We start from the raw sequence: 20358 nt of genomic DNA on the forward strand, positions 1-20358 counted from the left end.
AAAATGCAGTAGTACCAGAAAATATAATGTGACAACTACCGCCTGACTTTTGCATCTATATGGGATAGACTTTAATATTGTTTTAAAACTTAGACGATATAGGAAATGAAGCCTCCAAACTCATGTATTCTCATTGCATGTAAACTGGTACTTTTTTTGTCACACATGAGGACAGACATTAAAAACAACTTTATAAAGTATTTATGAGGTTTTGATTTACCACAATTATTTTCTCTGGCTTTTAGAGTCTCTGAATAGTATCTTAATGCTAGATCATATTTTCTGACAACAGAACACCAGATACACTGTAATGATTTGGCATTCAGCCTTTTGGAATGAAGGCCAAAACTGGCTAAATAAATCTTTTCCAATAGCAAGGAGCAATGATTGCATTGTAAACTCTGGATAAATCTGTGATATTACAGAAAGCAACTGTTTTGCAATAAAATGACTTGGAAAAAAAGATCTATGGAAAAAATTTCCCATACTGGAAAGATGCCAACACGGCATTATGCTACTAGAGTCTTCTATACTGTTGCAACTGAACATTTAATAATGTGACAGAAAGTTTTCTTCTTGATTATTATGCTCAAGGTTGGGTGAGAATCCCAGAAGGGAGTAGTATTTAATGGAAATGTTAACTTTATTAATAACATATAAAACACATTGGGATTCCTAATAGTCAATTCTACACATGGTTAAGAAGAGGCAGGTGGTCTGTGAAATAGCTTGGGCTTGTGCTGTGCAAGATTTCTATCATGAGAGGCAAAGTTCTGAGTTGCTTCGTATTCAGCTGGAGACAGTGGAGTAAAATATTCACTGATGTGCATTTACTGCTAGTAGTGTACGACTGCCAGTCTTGGAAGTGACGCAAGAGATGAGGGCTGCTGTGCTAAACACTGTGCAAGTGTGCAGATAGGCATCATCCTCACCCGGAAGAGCTTATAATTTAAAATACAGATGCCTCAGGCCTGCTGGCAAAAGGGAAGCAGATGCTAAAGAGAAGCAACTTATGGAAGCCAGTGGCAGCAGTGGAAGAAGGAGCGGTCCCAGAGGCTGCACAGTGCTAGCTGTGACTTCCAGTCCACAGGAGGGTGGGTTTGTTTGCTTTCCCTTCAAACTTCCACGCGTGGAAAGACTGTAAGGAAAGAGACAGATGCACATTGACACGACCATGCAGCAGTACAGGTCCCTCCAGCAGCTTTGTGTGTGTGTTGGACAGGAGAAACAAGAGGGAGGGCCCCACGGCGCTCCTCAGGTCAGGGCCTGGGAGCGGAGGGGTGGGTGCCCTCTGTGACCCCCTGCTGTATCTCTTCTTGAGAAACTACCCCGGGTTTGCTTTAAAAAGGGCCAGAACCAGCTGAACAAATGTATGGCTATTTGGTGTAGCGTTTCCATGCAGTTCAGGTTAATAGTTCAGTTACAGTGCAAAGATTAGATCCATGTTCTCCAGATAGTACAGCCTCTACCTCAAAAGAAATTAATAATAATAATAATAATAATAATAAAACAACAACAACACCACTAATAATTTAACTATCACATTATAGTTGAAAAAACATCCAGGCAAAGATGGTCAGCCAAAATGGAGAGGGAAGGACAAATCAGGATGCAGAAGGCCATACTAAAGTGCAATGAAAGCTTTCGATGGCTTGTAAAGCCCTGAGAGGGCAGATTTTAACACCTCAAGCTTTATATGATCCTCTGCATTACCATTTGGAGCTACTGCAGTAGCTACAATTAAAACCAGAACGAAACGACGCCTTGCCCGGGCTCCCTGCGCCCCTCCACCGCCGCTGCCACGGGGCTGTGCCAGCGCAGTGCTCCGGGCTGCTGCGCCGTCGCCAGAGGCCAGAGCTCAGCCCTGTCCCTGGCCCACGACCCACGACCCGCAGCCCACCGTCCCCGGCCCCGCCAGGCTCGCCCCGCTGCAAGGGGAAAGTCACCGTCCCCGGGAGCAGGCAGCGGCGGGGAATCCTGCGGAGGGTAGCTAGGGAGGGCTGCAGTATGCACAGGCGTGCAGGGAGAGGAGCCTTGGAGTATACCCAGAGTGAAAATCTCACAGTTTTAGCAGCTGAAATATGTGGAACGCTCGCCTAGGGCTGCGAAGTGTCTGGCACGCCACCGGGGAGTGTGTCAGGCCAAGACTGGCACTGTGGTGCTCCGGGGACCACGCAGAAAACCTGACGGATACAGCTGTAACTTGGCCGCTTCCCGAGTTCTCGCCTTCGGTTTCAAACCTCACAACCCATCTGAAATGTAGCGATGTCCCAGCATGATACACTTAGCACATCTGATTGTTTAATTATTATCCTCCCTTCCACACATGTAGAATCACAGTTTCACCTGCTCATGTGGCACCCACATGTGCTGTCCTGAACATCAGTGTGTGAGCCGCTTGGGATCGCTGCCAGTCTGGTATCTTCTTCTCCTGCCTTCGTTCGTGCTTTTCATTCAAACTGCGGCTTCTCCACGCTCCTCTAGGTACCTAAATATAAATGCATTAACAAAATAATTGTGCAACTCATGTGATACTTAGCGGAATCTTTGTTAACTGCTTTAAAAGTGAAAACTGCCTTCTAAATAAAAATAGTTAGAAAGAATCCTTGTGCGATAGCTAAACACTTTCCAGGGAAAGTCAATACAGTTTTTGAATTTTATTTTTTTTAAAGGCCTCCCATCATTTAAAGCTACATGGACTTAATTAAGTGCTATCATGATGGCTGCTCAGTGAGCGCATGTCAAGTATTGCTCAATAAACAGAACAACATAGGTGTTCTCTCAGAACTATGTCAGAAAAGAAAATACATTTTTATCTGAAAAATGCTCATTCTGAGTGTTTTCACTGTCATTATGTAAAGAATACATCCCATTTCCTCATACTTTAGCATTTTTTTAAAGTTATTAGGTGTTTAACTGCATTTCCAGTGTAAAAAAAATTATCTGAAAGAGGCTTCAAGAAAGAGGCAGAAGCAGGAAGATGTAGGAAGGAAAAAGGTTTGAGAAAAGCTGCCAATAAACTTATGTCCAGCAAATGAATGCAGGTAAGAAAAAAAGGAAAATCCCTAGTCAGTAACATACATAGACTTCCAGGAACCAGGTACTGACTGTGTGTATTAATTAGATTAATTTACTCCTGGTCCAAACCAAAGTACACTGAACAATACAGTGAGATGAATCAGTGATACGTATTTTGTTCCTGTTATGGTCCATTTGCATTTTTGGGGGACTTTATGAAGTGTTTTTGTCACAGAGGCTGGTTTCCTCCACCAGTCTTGTCCTCTGGCAGGCTGGCAGCATGGTGAAGCGTGGATAGCAGCGTTGCTTATGTTCTTGTAGCAAAGGTAGGATTTGGCCTCTGTGTTTGATGCTGTGGCTCTGGGTTCGTGTTATAATTCAGACATTCAAGGTAAAAGGGGGCCAGAGGGCAGATAGGCTTTTTCAGCAGCTCTTAACAGCATTTGCAATGTGTGCTTAAGATGCCACCTCACCAGAGGCAGAGTGATTTAATAAACTGAGAGCTGTCTTGGGACTTTGCACCCTTTCCTGTCTTTGCTGTTGCTCTCCTGCTGAATGAACTTTTCACCCTAATGCCTCAGTTTCTTCAGCTGTAAAATGGATGCAGTAAGCATTGCAGAAGCCATCAGTAAAGTGTTTTTCTTTCTAGAGTTAAAATGTGATGTATACTAACTGGACGTTATTAATTTTTGCCTGGGATGTTTAAGAAGAGAGGGCAGGTTTTGTGTGGTCCCATTGTCTTCTCCCTCATCCTTGCAATACTGTAAGGATGATGTTAGTGTGTTTTTTATAATTTCTGCTTGGTTGTTTCGATCAGTTCAGAGTAAATGAGTATCCATGTGCTTTTGGGCCAATTTTGAATGCTTCTTCCTTAACATTCTCTCAAAGAAGTTGAACATATGTATGAAGTGAAGTCCCTGTCAGGGCAGAGGAAGCTGGCTGTCAGGCAGCAATTGGTCACAGAGCACCAAAATTAGAAGTGGGGAGTAGGTGAGAAATCTTTAGAGTCACTGTTTTGGAGATTTCTAGATATGCAGAAGGAGGAGGTGTTTAAAAAACATTCCAAAAACTTAAGTGTGCAACAGTACACAGATACTTATTTTAGAAAAATAGATCTTAAACTTAGTAGATTGCTCTCTATTTTCATATCAATAGTGTATTCAACATTTTCAAGTGACGGCATGTCAAGAACATCACAAACATACAGCCACCGTCTAATTGTGCTGACTAGTTATTTCTAATCTGATAATAAGCAGTGAATTAGTTAACAGTATTCGTACTTAAGTGTGCATGTTTATGCTTCAAGGCTGACACTCCTGTAAGATGAATGGGGGAAGTTAACTCTGCTTGATGCTATTGTTTTAGCTGCTAAGGATGAGGACTCAACAAGATGAAAGTATGTTGGTTTACATTGTCAAGGCTATCTTCACAACCAGAAGCTAGAAACTTCCTTTATTATGAGAAAACAAACACATAAATTCTGGGAAATAGAATAAAACCCTCCATTAATCTGCATGAAAGCCTTAAATCATTCAGATTCATAGATTTGCTACCTATGGTAATTTTTTCTTCTGCATTTGGAATAAGAGTCCATTGTGATCAGACAGCATTGTTGCTTGCATCCATTGATGGGCTGAGAAATGACAGTAATAAAAACAGATACAGCAGGCTTCTGTCTTCTTCGAAATGTAGCTTTTTGGAAATGGCAAAGCAGCAGAAAGAAATGCTAATAGAATGCTACCCTGTTCTATTGAAATCTGTTCAAAAAAATAAATGAGGTTCTGTTCTTGGCTCCCTTTGTCTTGTTGAACAATATAGGATAACTCATTTGATCTAACTTTACACCAGCTTCCCAACTGTGATACAAGAATGAATAAGCTATGCATGCTTTCTAAAAATGTTGCAAAATGTAGATGAAAAATTGTTATGTAATCCCTAAGCACCAAATTGGGTGACCTTTATTCATATTGAAATAATGAGGACTATTTACAGAGTAACCTACCATTCACCATGAGTAAGGATGACAGAATCCAGGCTGGTTTTGTCTTGGCCCAAATAGTACTTCTGAACTGCTGTTTTTGTTAGGTTTCACAGTTCCATTTTCATAAGATTAAAGGGACCTGAAAATGAATAAAATTGCAGGTTAGTGAATGATGCTGTATGTTTGAAGATATCCACACTCTAACTTAATCATTGAATATATCTCCAAATACCAGTATCTCATCTGTAATATTACTGCTGGGATTTTCAGAAAAATAGCATGTAATGTCAACTCTGTACTTAAACAGTAACCAACAAACCCCGGGGAGCTATCAAGTTATCGGTCTTTAATACTGAAAACATAACACAGGTTTAAGTATAGCTACTCAAAATAGGTCAAGTTACAGCTGGGTTATGTTTTAGTGAACTAGAATTAATAAGGTATTTTCAGCCAAACAGGCAAATTCATACATGTAGATATTTGTAACCAAGTTCCTGATTCTGTAAACTCATTTTTATTTAAATCTGTGAATATTGGTTAGGTGTACACACACGCACACACGTAAAACCACCTGCGAACATTGAAGTTCTCAGTTCTTTGTTGCACAGAACCTCAAGCTGGAATGGAAGTGCTAGCACTTCAGGATTCAAAATCTCGATCAGATGCTAAGGTCTAAGACGTTTGGGTTTGGAGTTTGAACTTTGTGTACTTTAGAGGTACATGTTATGTATTCTGATCTGAGTTGAAATATGTGGTAATTGGTAGGAAATAAGACAAAATCTTTCCTTTCAAAACTGAAATGCTTGTGTGTCAGATGTCTCCATAAATGTTCTCTCTTTCTAAAGGAAAAAAAAATCAGAGATCATGACGTAAGAGCTAAAACTGAGCAAGTCACTTCTGAAGCAACAGTAGAGGAAACGTCTTTGGTGGCCTGGGTAAAACAGTTAGTCTTTGTCCTATGTATGCTTTAATTAAACATGTAAAGACAAATTTGCTTGTCAGGTCAGCTACAAAATTGAGAATTTGAAGGCTCGTTGCAGCCAGTATTTCACATTTACATTCACCATTTCTCTGTGATTCTGGAAAGATCATGTCTCTCTATTTTCTCTCAGTTCCACTGGTGAATCTCCAAAAGACAGTATGGGTTTGGCCCCAAGTGAGTAGGTCTTTTTTTTTCAAAGCACATAAATTATTTCTGGGCCATTAATTCTGGGAGAATCTAATCCCAGTTCACTGTTGATTTTGGAAGGAATAAGTTATGCTCTTCAGCCTATTAAGCAAGGTTGTCATGTGTCTATCTATATGGACTCTTTCACACATGTTTCAGTTAAAGATCCAGACAACAAACTCTTAAGATTCCTTTTTGGGACACTCACTAAAACGTCAAAGAATCCACAGATGTGTAAATGAATTACAGTGCTACTAATACAACCTTTAAAAAGCCTGTCAAATATATTAAACCAGTTTTTCATAATGTTTGGAGATCTTCATACAGAAGGAAAGGAAATTAAAAAATCCTTAGTACTCTTGGCTTTACGTGTGTGTATGCAATATTTAATTTTGAAAATAACAAGTTCTGAACTTCTGAAGTAGAACAGAGACACAACTGTCCTTTCCAAATTGTACTTTCCAAAATGCAAATAACAAAAGGAGACTAGATGCAGTTGCATCTGGTGGTTTTGTTTTTTAATCAGAGATACTTATATACTTCTCTCAGCATACTTTCCTGGTCATCGCATAATTTTTTGCATATGTACATAGCATCTATCTATATTAGAAAACTGTTATTTCCATTTTCCTTATGGGAAGTTGAGGTACAGAGAGACTAAGAGACTTTTTCCAGATCACAGAGGACATGAGTCAGAGCAGGCTAAATGATCTTGCATTTAAGATTAACTTCTAAATTACTATATATCTTTCCTTAGGACAAATCAGGGCAAGCAATTAATTAAACTGCTAAATGTTTATTTGAAAACAACAAAAAACATTATTAATTGAATTTCATGAGTAAAAAAACCCCCAACAACCCAGAATATTTCTACAGTTAGCCTTATTTTGATGTGTATTTGGGGGAAGGGAAGAGCGAGATGATTGTTATTTTTTTCCCATCAGAAATATCTGTGTAGTTTGCCAATATCTGCCTTGGCAATACTTTACTAGTAATGTATATATTTCGCCTTTCAGAAAAGTGGTTTCCCAAGGCTGAGAAAAACTGTGAGCAAAATCATGTGGCAGGAAACATTTAAACATGAAAATATGAAATATAATTCAGATTTGATAAATTCGGTGTCAAAAGACACACTACTTCACAATACTTAAAAGACATCTTCAATCTAAAAATACACTATTGATTGAGAAGAAAATGAAGGCAGCAATAAAAATTCACAAAACTAAACCCAAGAGCAATAGCAGTGATTTTAAAACTGTTATTGGGAAATATGGACAATTGATACAGGAAGCTGAAATTATCTTTGAAAAACTCTGTAGAGGACGGGGGAAAATAAGAAACAATACTTTAAGTACATAAAGAAAAAGTGTGATCTTAGTAATGGTTTAAATCTAGTACTCAGCAACGACAGTAAAAATGTGGATCATGATGTGCAAAAGGCAGATGTGCTCATAGACATCTGTTTTTCTAGAAAAAGACAAGAAGATCTATTTCTACCTTGAAGCTAATGAAAAGTATTTTCTATCTCATCAGTAGCTAGAAACAATGCTGAAAAAATATGATTACTTGTTGTTTTTTTGTTTTTTTTTTTTCAAAATTGACAGGATCAGATAATAGCCTTGATGCAAGCTAAGGCAGTTTATTTCAGTGTACTAATCATTTTTTAATTACAGAATGCCAGGGAAATTGCAGAAGACTTAATTAATGCTGAGATTTTCAATTAAAAATCTGTTAAAAATCATACAAAAGACTGATTAAATAAGTATAGATGTAAAATAGTCATGTAGGGAAAAATATTTCTAGTGTGGTCCTCTGAAGATCTGTCCTTTCTCCAATGCCATTCAATACCTTTAGCAAAGTCTGGAAAAATGTTAGATAGCAAAACTTAGAGGTGACAAAATTATTTCAGAAACAACTAATGATGATGAAAGGTGAATGAGCTAATCTGGAGATCATTACAATAGATCCATTAAAACAAGATACTTTTGCATGGCCAAACCTGAGGACAAAGGGCAAAGAATTTGCCTAACACTTATTATTGGGGAACTGAATCCTCTAGAGCATGTACTCTAGAAAAGACTTAAATAATAATTTGAAAGTAAGCTACCAGAATGATGCTATGATTAAAATGTCAGATGCAATCCTTTCATGTCTAAGCAAGGGATAGTCCCTCTGTGTATGTCATTAGTGAGAGCATTCCTGGAATATTCTGTCCAGTTCTAGCACTTACACTTTGAGAAGGACATTGACAAACTGGAATGGGCTCAGAAGAAAACTGCAAGAAAGGTATGAGGTCTGGGAAATGTGCCTTACACTGAGACACTAAGGAAGCTCAATTTACTCAAGGTTAGAAGGAGTTTATCACAGTCTGTAAGACCTTTCATAGAAAAGATGTTCTTGACCAGTTCTGTTTAGTTAACTAATAAAGTCTTTAAAATTATTTGTTAATTTTTAATTATTATTGTTACTTGATCATTATCCAATTAATAATAAAGATGGAACTACTGAAATTTAATTTTGACAATTCTGAGCTGGAAACAGAGCATAAATATCAAGTGATAGTAGTTAACGTTTGGAACAAATTCTGACATAGCAATGTGCTGGATTTTCCATCTGTTGAAGTTCTTAAATTGAGCTGTAACATATCTCTCAGAAAGACACCCAGTCTAGAACAGATATTATGGCTGATGCAGAAATTGCTGGGTCCTGTTCTCTAATTTATATAGCAGGTCAAGTTAGAAGACCAAAAGGTATCTCCTGGCTATAAAATCAGTCAGGAAAAAGTAACTAAGGTACACTGTGGTAAAAAAGATAGCATGTGTACTCCAAATACCACTATCACAATAAAAAATAGTGGAAAGGGAAAATGATGTTAAAAGACAGAAAATAGGATGACTGTTTTTAAGGCATACCTGACAATTAAAAGACCATATTTCTGACACTAAGCCTGCCTCTAACTTCCTTACTTTGTCCAATTCAAGTAATTTTTGCTGGGTACAGTTTTGTCTAATTTGCTTTGTAATTGCTAATGATGAGTCTGAAATAAGTTTAAAGCATGCAAATCAAACACAGTGACCACTACAAAAAATACTGGATTTGATATACGGTTGTTGTATGCACCTAAGAGGCACAGAGCGTTACTCTTTAGATATTCTAAAAAGAGCTGGAGTGCAGATGGGTCTGACTGAAAAAAGTATACAAATATATCATGTGTGTTTATGGTCTTCTGTCCTTCTTAAATCAGGTTCTCCACTGGCACTTCATTCTACTCTATTGTTAAATGGGTGTATTAATGGCTACAATATTTTGCAAGACTAAAGGCATTAAGTCTTTGGGGTTCTTTTGTTTGTTTTTTCCCCTAAAAGAAAGTGTTAAGGTCTGTGAAGAGAAAGTGCTGTATTGCGGCAATGGCATGTATATTCATTTAAGAAACATAAATCCTTTAGTGTTATCTAGTAATCTTTGGGAAGGCCCATAGATTCAAACATGCATTATATTTTGTATTCTATACATACGGCCAAAATGCAGCTCTGTTGGCTCAAGTCCTTATATAATGTTATCTAAAGCACTGTCTTCATTTCTACTGTAACAAGCAGGCTTCTCTTTAGTTACCAAAACCGTATATGTTTTTATGCTCTGCTTCATTTTGAGAATATGCCCCTGTTTATATTTCAAGCCCTCTTAGTAAAACACATATGTCCTTCTCAGGCTGGTTACCAAAACGACTTCTTGACAATCTATCTTAGTTACAGACACTTAACGACTGCAACAAAAAGATACTGTTAAAATTGAAAGCTCCTTCAAATAGGCAGCCACTTCACAACTCTTTACCTGAAAGCTTTTGTCCTTTACATTGTTTGGGCTTTTCGCTGCTTCCTCTTACACTTCTTCTGCCAATGTTTTGTATTCGTTAAACTTTCTCCTCTATTTAGACAATTTCTTGAGCTTGGAAACTTTCCAGGGGAAAAAAAGGCTTTCTGTGAACTTTGGTAAGTTACTTCATTAACAGTGAAAATTTAGTAATTTCATTTCTAAATACAGGGACTATGTGATTTTGTTTGTTTGTTTGTTTGCTTGTTCTGTTTTTACATCCCAGTAAATTATTCTGCACAAGTTTTGCTCATTTCTGTACAGATTTGGCCTCATACAGAAAGTCTTTAAAGTTTTCATCTATATCATTAGAAAATACTCCCAGGGTGGGAGCATCTGGAAATAAACTGTGTGACCCACTTTAGCATACTTTGCACCGTGAAAGCTTGTATATTATTTCAGTGGCCCCTGGAGCTGCTGTTCTGGACAGTTTTGCTCAGCCTGGACCTTGAAAGGACTCATCTCTTCTGTCCCTTGCTCCCCCAAAATAAATTCGTAACATTGAGGACATGAGGGAGGATTGTAAGCATATTAACATACAGATCACTTTTGGTTAAAGAATACTTTGCCCAGTATAGCCTGTATTCTTCCATTTCAAGGCTTCTGCCTCCCAGCACAGCCATGAAGAAATTGCTTCCTTGTCTCACCAGGAGAGTCATGATGGCAAGTACCTTGCTCGTTACTGCTATGTGGTGTATTAAAGGCATCTGTATTGAATCATTCATTTGTGCAGCAGTTTGTGCACAGCTCAGTGAATGAAGCAGTGAGCTAATGAATGAACATTCCTACTTAAAACAGACATATATATCTTTCAAGTTGTATTCCTTCATCTCGATGGCATACCTCAGCCCATTGGCTCAGTCCAAAGTAAATCCATAACATGTCATAGCTGGACAGACCTCTGATGAGATTCTTTTCAACAAGTTAGCATACTGTTAAGTCATTATTTTCAAGGTCTCTAACACAGAAGTCCCTTGTTGAACAACTTTGCTTTATTTGGCCCACTGTGTGAAGGCACGTTTGAGTGAGATTTTTAATTCCCAATTCATGAATATTATTCCAACACAAATGTAAATCTTTGTAAGCATTGGACTACTACTGTGCATTCTAATAACATATGGAAGATAATACTGTGCCCATTCTTAATCACTTAATTAAAGTAATTGCTGGAACAACTTTATGTAGTAATATATAGGTCTTTTTTTCTCATAAATTTGTGTGGTTAGAATAATCATAGGGAGGGACCTTTACTGACTTGTCAATGGTGGTGAGTCTTAAAGCAGTAACTTTAGTAACAAGACACTATATTTGCTCCCAGCTGGACAGAGTCTCAAAGAGGACAGAGTGGAGCAGTGGTGCAAGCTGCTGGCAGGACTTGTCTAGGGATCTTCTGGCTCCACACTGGAGAGGCAAACAAGGAGAGAGTGTTGGTTGGCTCCCAGAGCCTCCTGGTTAAATCTAACCTGTCATATTTTTAAAACACCCAAACAACTGCAGGTGTCTTTTGGAGGAAGTAATTGGTTTTAGCATTCTTTTCCTATTGCTTTCTGGCCATCTCAGTACTTTCTTAAGGTGTTGCCCTTTCTAACAGGAATGTGAACTGTACATGGGCCTAAAGAAAATTAACAGTGACTCAGAAAATGAAAATTATCTGGAAAAACCACATTCCTCAGGAATACAGTATCATGGAGACTTGATTATTTCTTCTTGTGGAAGGGGCCAAGGTGTTTTATGATACCATACAGTTGTAGCTGAGATTGGCCTGTAGCCCAATCAACTAGTCATTCCTTTCTGGTGTATTTCTGTGTTGGACTTACACTGAAATTCCCACCAGAGATTTGGGTAACTCTCTACAAATGCTTTTGCAGGTAGTGAGTGTTAATATAATTTAAAAAATCTGTTGTTTTCCCACCCCTCTCCTACTCTTCACCTCCCTTTGTGAAAAAAGTAAATCATTCAGAGGTTGCTTTCAGCAAATACCAGTTTGTTGAATTTACAGGAAGGGCTGCAGTTCCTCTATGCACATGATGCTTTCTAACACATCACAGGCATCTTAAATAAAAACCATGAAAAACACACATGAAAATAAACAAATTCCTTTCTTCCCAAAATATCCACACAGGAAAATGCTATGTAGGTGAGTATGCTAAATACAACTCTACCAGTAGCTTGTGTACCAAATTATGCTCACTGAATTGTGGATATCCTTTTTGAAAATGAGGGGCATAAGACTCCTTCTTTCTTCTACCAGTACAAGCTGAAAAAACCAGACATATTTAGATGTCAGCTGCCTAAGGAAATGTCACTTACCAATGTTTAGGATGATAGATTGCGTCCTTTAGATATACCATTCTCTCTCCTTCCTCTCCAAGGAGATCCATTCTCAATTTTTTTACCCTTAAAACCTAAAAGAATCATAACAAAAGCTTCTCACTTAATTCATCACTTCCACTTCCTCCATTTTGTGAGCATTTACATAGAATAAAATGTGGTGCTGATGGCACTCTGCTCTTTGCCCACATGTGAGCTTAGGAGCAGCTACTCTGGTCAAACAAGCGGAACTGCTTTTCTAAAAATTTTAAAAAATAAACTCCTGTCTCAACTGCTCCTAAAATACCTATATGAAAAGGAGTTTGTCCCTCTCTTCTACATAGAAAACTGCTTCAGAAGTGTTGTAACAAGTTTAGGATTATCAGCATTCAAAGATAAATGAGACCGAGAAAAATGAGAAGTCTAAACCAACAACTTCCTATAATCTCACAATAATGATTAAAAGGGCTGGAATGTTAAAAATTTTTCACAAACCTACATAAATGGGCATTGGGAGTCATGTTACAGCCAAGATCGAGTGGAGAGCTGTGAAGATGGCTCAAGCCGAGCTTGCCCAGCTCCGAGCCACGGTAATAAAACCCGTGACCGAGGTGTCTCCTGCAGAGCTGGTGCTCTCCGGTGCGCTGCACGGCAGCCAGGCTCCTTACACTGGGGTGCAGCACCAGCCCCAGGGTATTATTTGCTCTGTGCAGTGTCAGGTTATTTGGAAGGTGAGCCTTTCGAGGCCTTCAGTCTTAAAAGCACTGTTATTGCCACTTCAGTGTCAGCTATACTCAGTGTGGACTAGACTCAGTACATGCACACTTTCTTGCTATAGTTTATGAGTACTCTCCATAACAGAAATACATCTCTGAGACATCTGAGTTGGGTCTGAGTAGCCCTGGGGGTGCAGCATTATGGAAATGAGCTAACACTGCTTCTGGATTTGAAGTGGCCGTACAAGTAATATATCAGTGTTTGCCTGCAATATGCCTGAGCTAATTACTCTTCCGGATCCAAACATGCCAGCCCTGGTCTGTCTGTGTCTATGCAGACAATAATTGCCTTCAGATAGTGGTGTACTCTTATGGACACTTTGGACATATATAAGGAGTCAGTCAGGAGCCTTTCATTCATCATCTTGTGCAGAGAAGAGGAAAAACAAACCCACCTTAACTCTTCATTGCTCTTTTCTTTTTTAACCTTGGTGTTATACTTTCAGTCAAGTTTCCTGCACATTCTGTGTTCTGTACTGAGTGCAGCAGTGTCATCCAGAGAGAGTAGGAAAGCTCCTGAGATTAGGCACTGCCCAGGGAGAAATGGTACTGGATCCTACCAGAGATTCTGCAGGCCAGTAACACACGACTGAAAATGGACAGCAACAAATAGATGTTAAAGGACAAGTGAAGGAAAAAACCCAAAACCAACAAGCAAATATTTGATATTTCCCCAAACGACTCCATTGCCAACAGTTTGTGGCTCAGGGACTTTTTCATCCAAAGTGTTGTCTTATGCTTAATAGTCACTGGCTGTTGCCATGAGTTTAGCTGGTGACCTTGGCAAACTTACAGCATCCACAACTTCTGTTGTTCCATTTGTATGAAGAACTACCTCTCATTGATCATTTTGGAGCTGGTACCTGCTACCTTCATTTAATTCCCACTAGTTCCTAAAGTGGAGGAGAAAAAGTGGTTCCTTATTTACCCTTTTCACACCATTCATGATTCCATAGTTGTCTATCCTGCTGCTTCTTTGTTCTGGGACCTCCTTCTAATTTGAAAATTAACCATTTAGTTCTGTCTTGTCCCTTTAACAAATTAAGATATGAAGACCTTCTCACTTATCACAAGGCTGTTTAGGTTTTTTAAGAGGTTTTAGTAAAAGATCTTGTCAAAAAACAAGTAAGTGTTATCTTTGTCCTTATATTTGTTTAAGGAATTACCTATGTCATTTAAGTTTATTTATCCAACAGTTTTACTGTTTATTATAGCTTTAAGTCATTTTCCTGCTACAAAATCAGTTTATTGACCTGCACTTCCACAGATCTGTTATTTCTAGGTATTTGGTATCACATTAGCTGCTGCCTTGTCCATCAGTAACAAAGGCATTTTTAAGAGGGGGCATTGAAGAGGGCTAATACAGGTTTAACTTCTGTTAACATGATGAAAAGGGAATCAAACACGCTTCTCACCTGGCACGAATGGCAGCTCTGATTCTGAGTAAAATTAAGCGTGTGGTTCCTCCTTCAGTTTGGTGAATCATACCCTTTGTTTCTTCAGCTTTTGGTACATATCCATGAAAATAAACTATTTTGCATCAATGGAATGCTGTGTACATTGCATCACATTGGGCAAGAGAAAACAAAAAAAAAATGCATTTTGGTTCAACCAGAATCCGTTGTGGTTTTCAGGGGTTTTTTTCTGGTTTGTCTTGAAAAAATGAAATCTCTATTTGCACAGCATAACTACTTTCCAGGAAACAGATTATAACATTTGATTCTGCTCTGAATATGTACTAAGTTTTGATGTTTTTTTTCTTTAAACTAAATACAATGTCTCGGTTCATACATCTGTGAGATCAAAAATGCATAGTTCCAAAGCACTGGCTAGGAAATCTATCAAAAAAAAGCCCAGGTGTCTGAGGAACAATTTGACAAGCAGAGAGACAAAAGGAACACAGGGAAAGGAACAATGTCAGAGAAGTGTGAAGACAAAGGGTCTGGAGGCAAGGTTCGTGCTCAGTGTCATAGGGGGAATAGAAACTCCAGTGGTGTCAGCTTTCTCTCTGTAATGCATCTCTGTCTCAATTCATGCTAAATAGATTGGCATGTACTGCTGACAGCCTATTATTTTACAACCCATGTGCTTTTTTATATATTTAGTTAATAGTACAGTTCAATCCCTTAGCTAGATTATCGATGGGATGTAGTGACAATCCACGTATTTATAGATTTGTTTTATGGTAGTGCAACAGCGAGAGAAGTGTTGTCTTTTCTAGGGACTCTGGTGACAGCAGTATTCCTTGAATGGACTGAAAACAATTGGCCTCTCTTCTGCTACCAAGAGCTGTTTGGAGATTTAGTCAGCAGAGCCTAGGGAGTGGCTCAATCTTATATAAAGTAGATACCTACCATAAGAAGGATGAGTTGTGCTTCAAAGTACCTGCATTGCCAACTGTAAATTTGCGTATTGTCGTTAAGGCTACAAATGGCTTAAGTTACGTGAGATAAATCTCAGTTCAGGATGCCTAATCTTTTCACCACTAATGCTGCTGTGTTATTTAGCCAGCACAACAATATCTAGTTCTACTTCTGAGAACAGAAATATTTCAGGAAAAATTTAATAAATTCCCAAATGGGCTTTATTTACAGTTTGTCTAGCTTCTGTAATATTGCCTTCGCTAGATTTAAGACAGAGGAAGTTGGCAAACTTTGTATCTATCCCCCATAACAGCACTTCTCATGAGAGGACAACAGCAAAAGCCAGTCCATCCAACTTGTCATTTGCAACGTCTCACTTCCAAACACCACTTCACATCACCCCCCCAACATATCAAGAACAGCACATCAGGAATATCCAAAGGCATGTTTAGGTGGCAGGCACCACCTGAGGCTTGTTTAAGCTGGGGGTCATCTGTTTTGTTGTATGAAGGAGGTAGTACTAATAGCTTGCCCATGTGTAAATTTTCCACCAGAAAGGGCGGTTTGCCAATCTCTAGGCCTTGCTTAATACATTATCTTTCTGTCCTACACTGTTTTTTCTTCAGTGTAAATTCCACATACTTCTCCAGAATTACCTCCCGATCTGCAGCCAGCCAAGAGGGCAGTCACGCATGTGGCAGCCGCAGACTTTGCCGGCCGAACTCACAGGTTTCCACCCTTTCCACAGAGCAGTGCAAGAGCAGAGTTCCCACAGGGCTGAGAAGTGGGCTAACCAGGGTGATAGGACCTAGCCATATCAGCATATCTTTCCTGGATTTTAAAATAGATTTCTTTCAAACAAATATAAATCCTGCTATATGAGGCCTGGCTACAGGTTCAGTGGCTTGTTTTGCTTTAACTAATCAATGAGGGTCGTACTGAAATAAATTTAGTTTTAGCACAGCTCAAAGTCTATCCCAGAAAAAGTTTTCTGTTTGTTTGGTTTTAAATCAGTTTAGTTAAATAAATTGACATTTATACATGGTACAGAGAAGCTATAGCTTTTAAGTTTTATGAAAGGATAGCAAGTTTCAGGTCTTAAGGTTCTGACAACAATATTGAAAATATGATTTATGATCAAAGTTTTACTAATTTGCCTATATCCAGCCGTTGAAAAATGCTGAAAACTTTTCCAGCCAAAGCCTTATGGATACCTTCATTCCATGGCTGCTTTTTTTGTCCATACTTTTTTTCCAAGATGCAATATAATTCCACATTTTAGCCAAAGACTCCAGTCTCTTGCTATGTAGACTGTCAGTTGATTCTTTGTCTTCCTGCTTTTCTGCAGCATGCCAACACTACTTGCTCTCCAGCTTTCTTCTGGAGAGCAGTTTAATTGTATTTGAATGCGTGGTCCCTGGACTGTTCTGTGGAGCCAGGTACCTGATGATCAGGAAGCCAATATTTGGAGTCCAAGATTGCAGCAGGAAGCTGCTGGAACGGGCTAACCAAATAACTGTTAAAAAACAGAGAAGCAGCAGGGGCTGATAAAGATGAGCTGTAAAAGACTGTCTTCAAATTCTCCCTCCTGTGGAGGGAAGTAAGAGCCAACCCTGGCTACCCGGAAAATCTCACGAGACCCCAGTTCTACAGGGATTATATTTTTTTTAATTGAAATGTATTTGCTTGTGGGGTCTGAGTGCTCCCCATCCAAGAGAGTACATGGGGCTTCTTTGCAGCTTTCCTTCTGCTCCCACTGAAATCAGCTGAAAATCACAGTTGGCCTGGGTGGAAACAGAATCTACACAAAGTTCAACTGGCTTTTCAGCTGAAAGCTCACAAGGATCTTATCACTGATCAAAAATTCCTTGCTGTCTTATGCAGAACTTTCTATTAACTGTATAAGCTGTATTTTTCCACACTAGCATATGTTCACAGAAATATTAGAACTGCCATACCTAATCAGACCAGTGGTCCATCTAGGCTAGTATCCTTGGCTCCAGGTGCCTCAGAGGAAGGTGCAAGAAAATTCGTAATATCTTAACCCAGGGGAAGTATCTTCCTAATCTTTGGCAGTTTTTGGCTAGCTATTGCCCTGAGCAGGAGTGTTTATATTCCTTATACACTTTTATCCTATCTAAGTGTCATCTATCATGTGTGTGCTATTGTTTGAACTATTCTCTACAGGTTTAGGCATAAAGGTCACAATAGGACAGAGGTCATAAGTCACAGTAGATCAAAAGCCATAGCGTGTCAAATGTTGTAATATAATTCATGCTCATGTATACAGCACATATATAAAGTGATAGCTCATGCTAAGGCATTGCCTCACATTGCTCTTACAGCTACAGCTCCCCTAAGAGCGTTATAATATGCTATTGACTTTCTTGTGGATTCATCGTGCTGTGAATTATTTCTGGCCAGTGGAATGCATGGAGTTACCTTTTGGGTATTACTTAAGCAGGCGTCTTGTGATTTTGCCAGAGATCTTTTTTGCAGGAGTCAAGGTGTGTATTGTTACCCTAGATTTAAAAAAAAAAAAAAAAAAAAAAAAAAAAAAAGAATAAAGAAAAGGAAAAAAAAAGGGAAAGAAACTGAAGATTTACACTTTGGCTTAAAGATATATTGGGTATATGAAAACAGCTCTTTTTTTTCCTCTCCCATAAAAGAACTGATCCCATGGTCTCAGCAGGGATATGTACGTGAAGCCATATTCAATAAACCTTAGGTGCCACAATTTTTCTCTATTTCCTCTTAAACTGAAGAATAGACAACTGCCACATACCCTTTTGTCCCCAGCATTCAATCTTTTTAATTTCCTACATGCAGTTACTCACTTTTTTTTTTTGCTCCCTCTTTCTTCTGTTCCTCTTGGAACAAAAAAAGAGATAAGGAATAAAACAAAAAGCACTGTAAATGATCCTCTTTCTAAGGACGCTTTACTCCTTCTAACTGTTTGACTTTTCACCCTTTGGGTGCTTAGTGGAAAAGCCATTACTTGCTTGCTGAGGAAAAAGCATTTAATGAATCACAAAATCATTCAATTATTCTTAAAAACACTTCACATCACACATCTTTTTCCAAGTAAAGTGTGCATTTTTCACATTTAAATGGTGCATAACTGCCTCATACAATGTGTCCCCAGAGTTAGAGACATTTTAACAGAAGGGTTCCAGGAGTATACACAGCATTTTGATATATATTAGCATTAAAGACCTTGCATTAAAGATACAGAATTTCCTCTTCTCTCTTCACTGTCTTTCAACAATATTTATGCAAAGTTGCCTTTCTGCTGTTGTGAAACGTCTAGCTTTGTACTGAGCTGAGATCCGCACACTTTGCTTACTTCAGTGTGCTGCTGTACCACACGATAAAAATGAAGTATATACTAAAGCTATGAGCTAATATGAGGCAGCAAAGCATTTAGAATGTTTTTTAAATAAAATGACCATTTATTTAGGAAGGGAAGTAAGAGACTTCCTTAGAAAAAGACATTATTTTCAATCGTTATTGAGCCTGATGCTGATCTCTCACCACTTTTTCTCTGCTTTTATAAGAGAAGTGCTTTCTGCAGACTGCAGTAGCTGCCATTTCCTACACAACTTTTTCTTTTATTTTTTTTCCCCTCTGAGGTTTTTTCTTAATGGAGTTACATTGTAAAATGTTCTTTTCTGTATTTTATGAAAACGTATGTGCTTTACCTAGCAGAATCAGGTGGCCGACTTGGTTTGTAAAACCAACTTGAAGGCTGCACTTTTGCCAGGGCAAATGGGAATTGGTCTGTTTATTTGAATGCCAGTAGATGAACTGTACCAGCTAAGGAGCTGGCCTTGAATTTGTAAACTTTCCTGCACTTTTATATCCCTGTAATTTAAACAAGTAATTTTTTCCATAGCAATGATTTTTTTTTTTTAAATTTAATAGGAAAGAGTGGTATTTATACAACAGCTTTAGGCTAACTTAGCTATCTAACTTAGGCACAGTTTTAAGAACTAAACCTAGGTGTTTGTGCTTCCCTGCATAGCTGGCAGAGAGACAAGAGGTGCCGGGGGGCTGTAGGCAAGGGGGGGGCAGCCGCAATTCAAAGCACCTAAATCAGATGCCTGAAGTAGACAGTGTGAATAACCCTCTACATGACTGGAATTATTGGACCACATTAGAGAGAGAGAAAAAAAGTGAGGCTGGCATATGGTGAGTGTCCTACATATGGTATGTTGTTTATATGTGTTTTTTCCGTTAGCATTTCTCTTTCCTTTGTTGCTCCACCTCCTCCTGCAGTCTTTCCTAACGACAATGTTAATTCAGAAACTTTTGTGGTTGAAGGAAAGTTTTCGGACCTATGCTACTCTCAAGAGCACAAAAGTCAGGCGAAATGAGTTAGCTCTCTCTCCTGTACTCTGCCTCACTTAAACAGGGCTCTGTGTTTTTGGCATAATTTTCTATTTCCTTTTATTTCTCTGGAGCCGATAAGGTGTGTGTGGGTTAAAATCACTTTGCCATAAAATTTACCGCATTTCACCCCTCAAGACAGAGTTTTATGCTCACTCAAATATCAATACGTTTTGCAATAATTAGAAAGGATAGGCATCAATACGATAGACACGCGCTCTTCGTACTCTATTAATTCCTTCGGTCCAGTCAAATCCTGGTGTTATCCAATGTAGCTTCAGGGGGAAGCTCCCTTGTGCTGCAAAAAGCAGGCTCCACCTGGTTCCGATTAACTTCGCACTGGTTGGATCTGCCCAGTGATGGCGTAAGAAAATACGGAGCAGAGAAGCCTGCAATTGAAGCCGTAGATTCATGGCCTATAAAACTAAAAGGCTATTATGGTCATCTACTCAGTCTACCCCCCCTGTGTAAGGGGCACCAGAA

General features: G+C 38.8%; 1 long non-coding RNA gene across 2 annotated transcripts; it reads right to left on the reverse strand.

The window, feature by feature from the left end:
• Positions 1 to 1519: 1519 nt before the first annotated feature.
• On the reverse strand, positions 1520 to 19142 carry LOC138682746 (uncharacterized). Of its 2 annotated transcripts, XR_011322709.1 has the most exons (6): positions 17929 to 19142; positions 13519 to 13712; positions 12348 to 12442; positions 5021 to 5138; positions 2347 to 2488; positions 1520 to 2252 (listed from the first exon to the last, which is right to left on the reverse strand). It is a non-coding gene; the product is annotated as an uncharacterized lncRNA (long non-coding RNA). The 2 variants fall into 2 exon arrangements; XR_011322708.1 differs by lacking the exon at positions 17929 to 19142 and having other exon boundaries at positions 13519 to 14613.
• Between the last annotated feature and the right edge of the window lie 1216 nt (positions 19143 to 20358).

Source organism: Haliaeetus albicilla, chromosome 2 (assembly GCF_947461875.1).
Source record: "Haliaeetus albicilla chromosome 2, bHalAlb1.1, whole genome shotgun sequence".
NCBI classification, from domain to species: Eukaryota; Metazoa; Chordata; class Aves; order Accipitriformes; family Accipitridae; genus Haliaeetus; species Haliaeetus albicilla.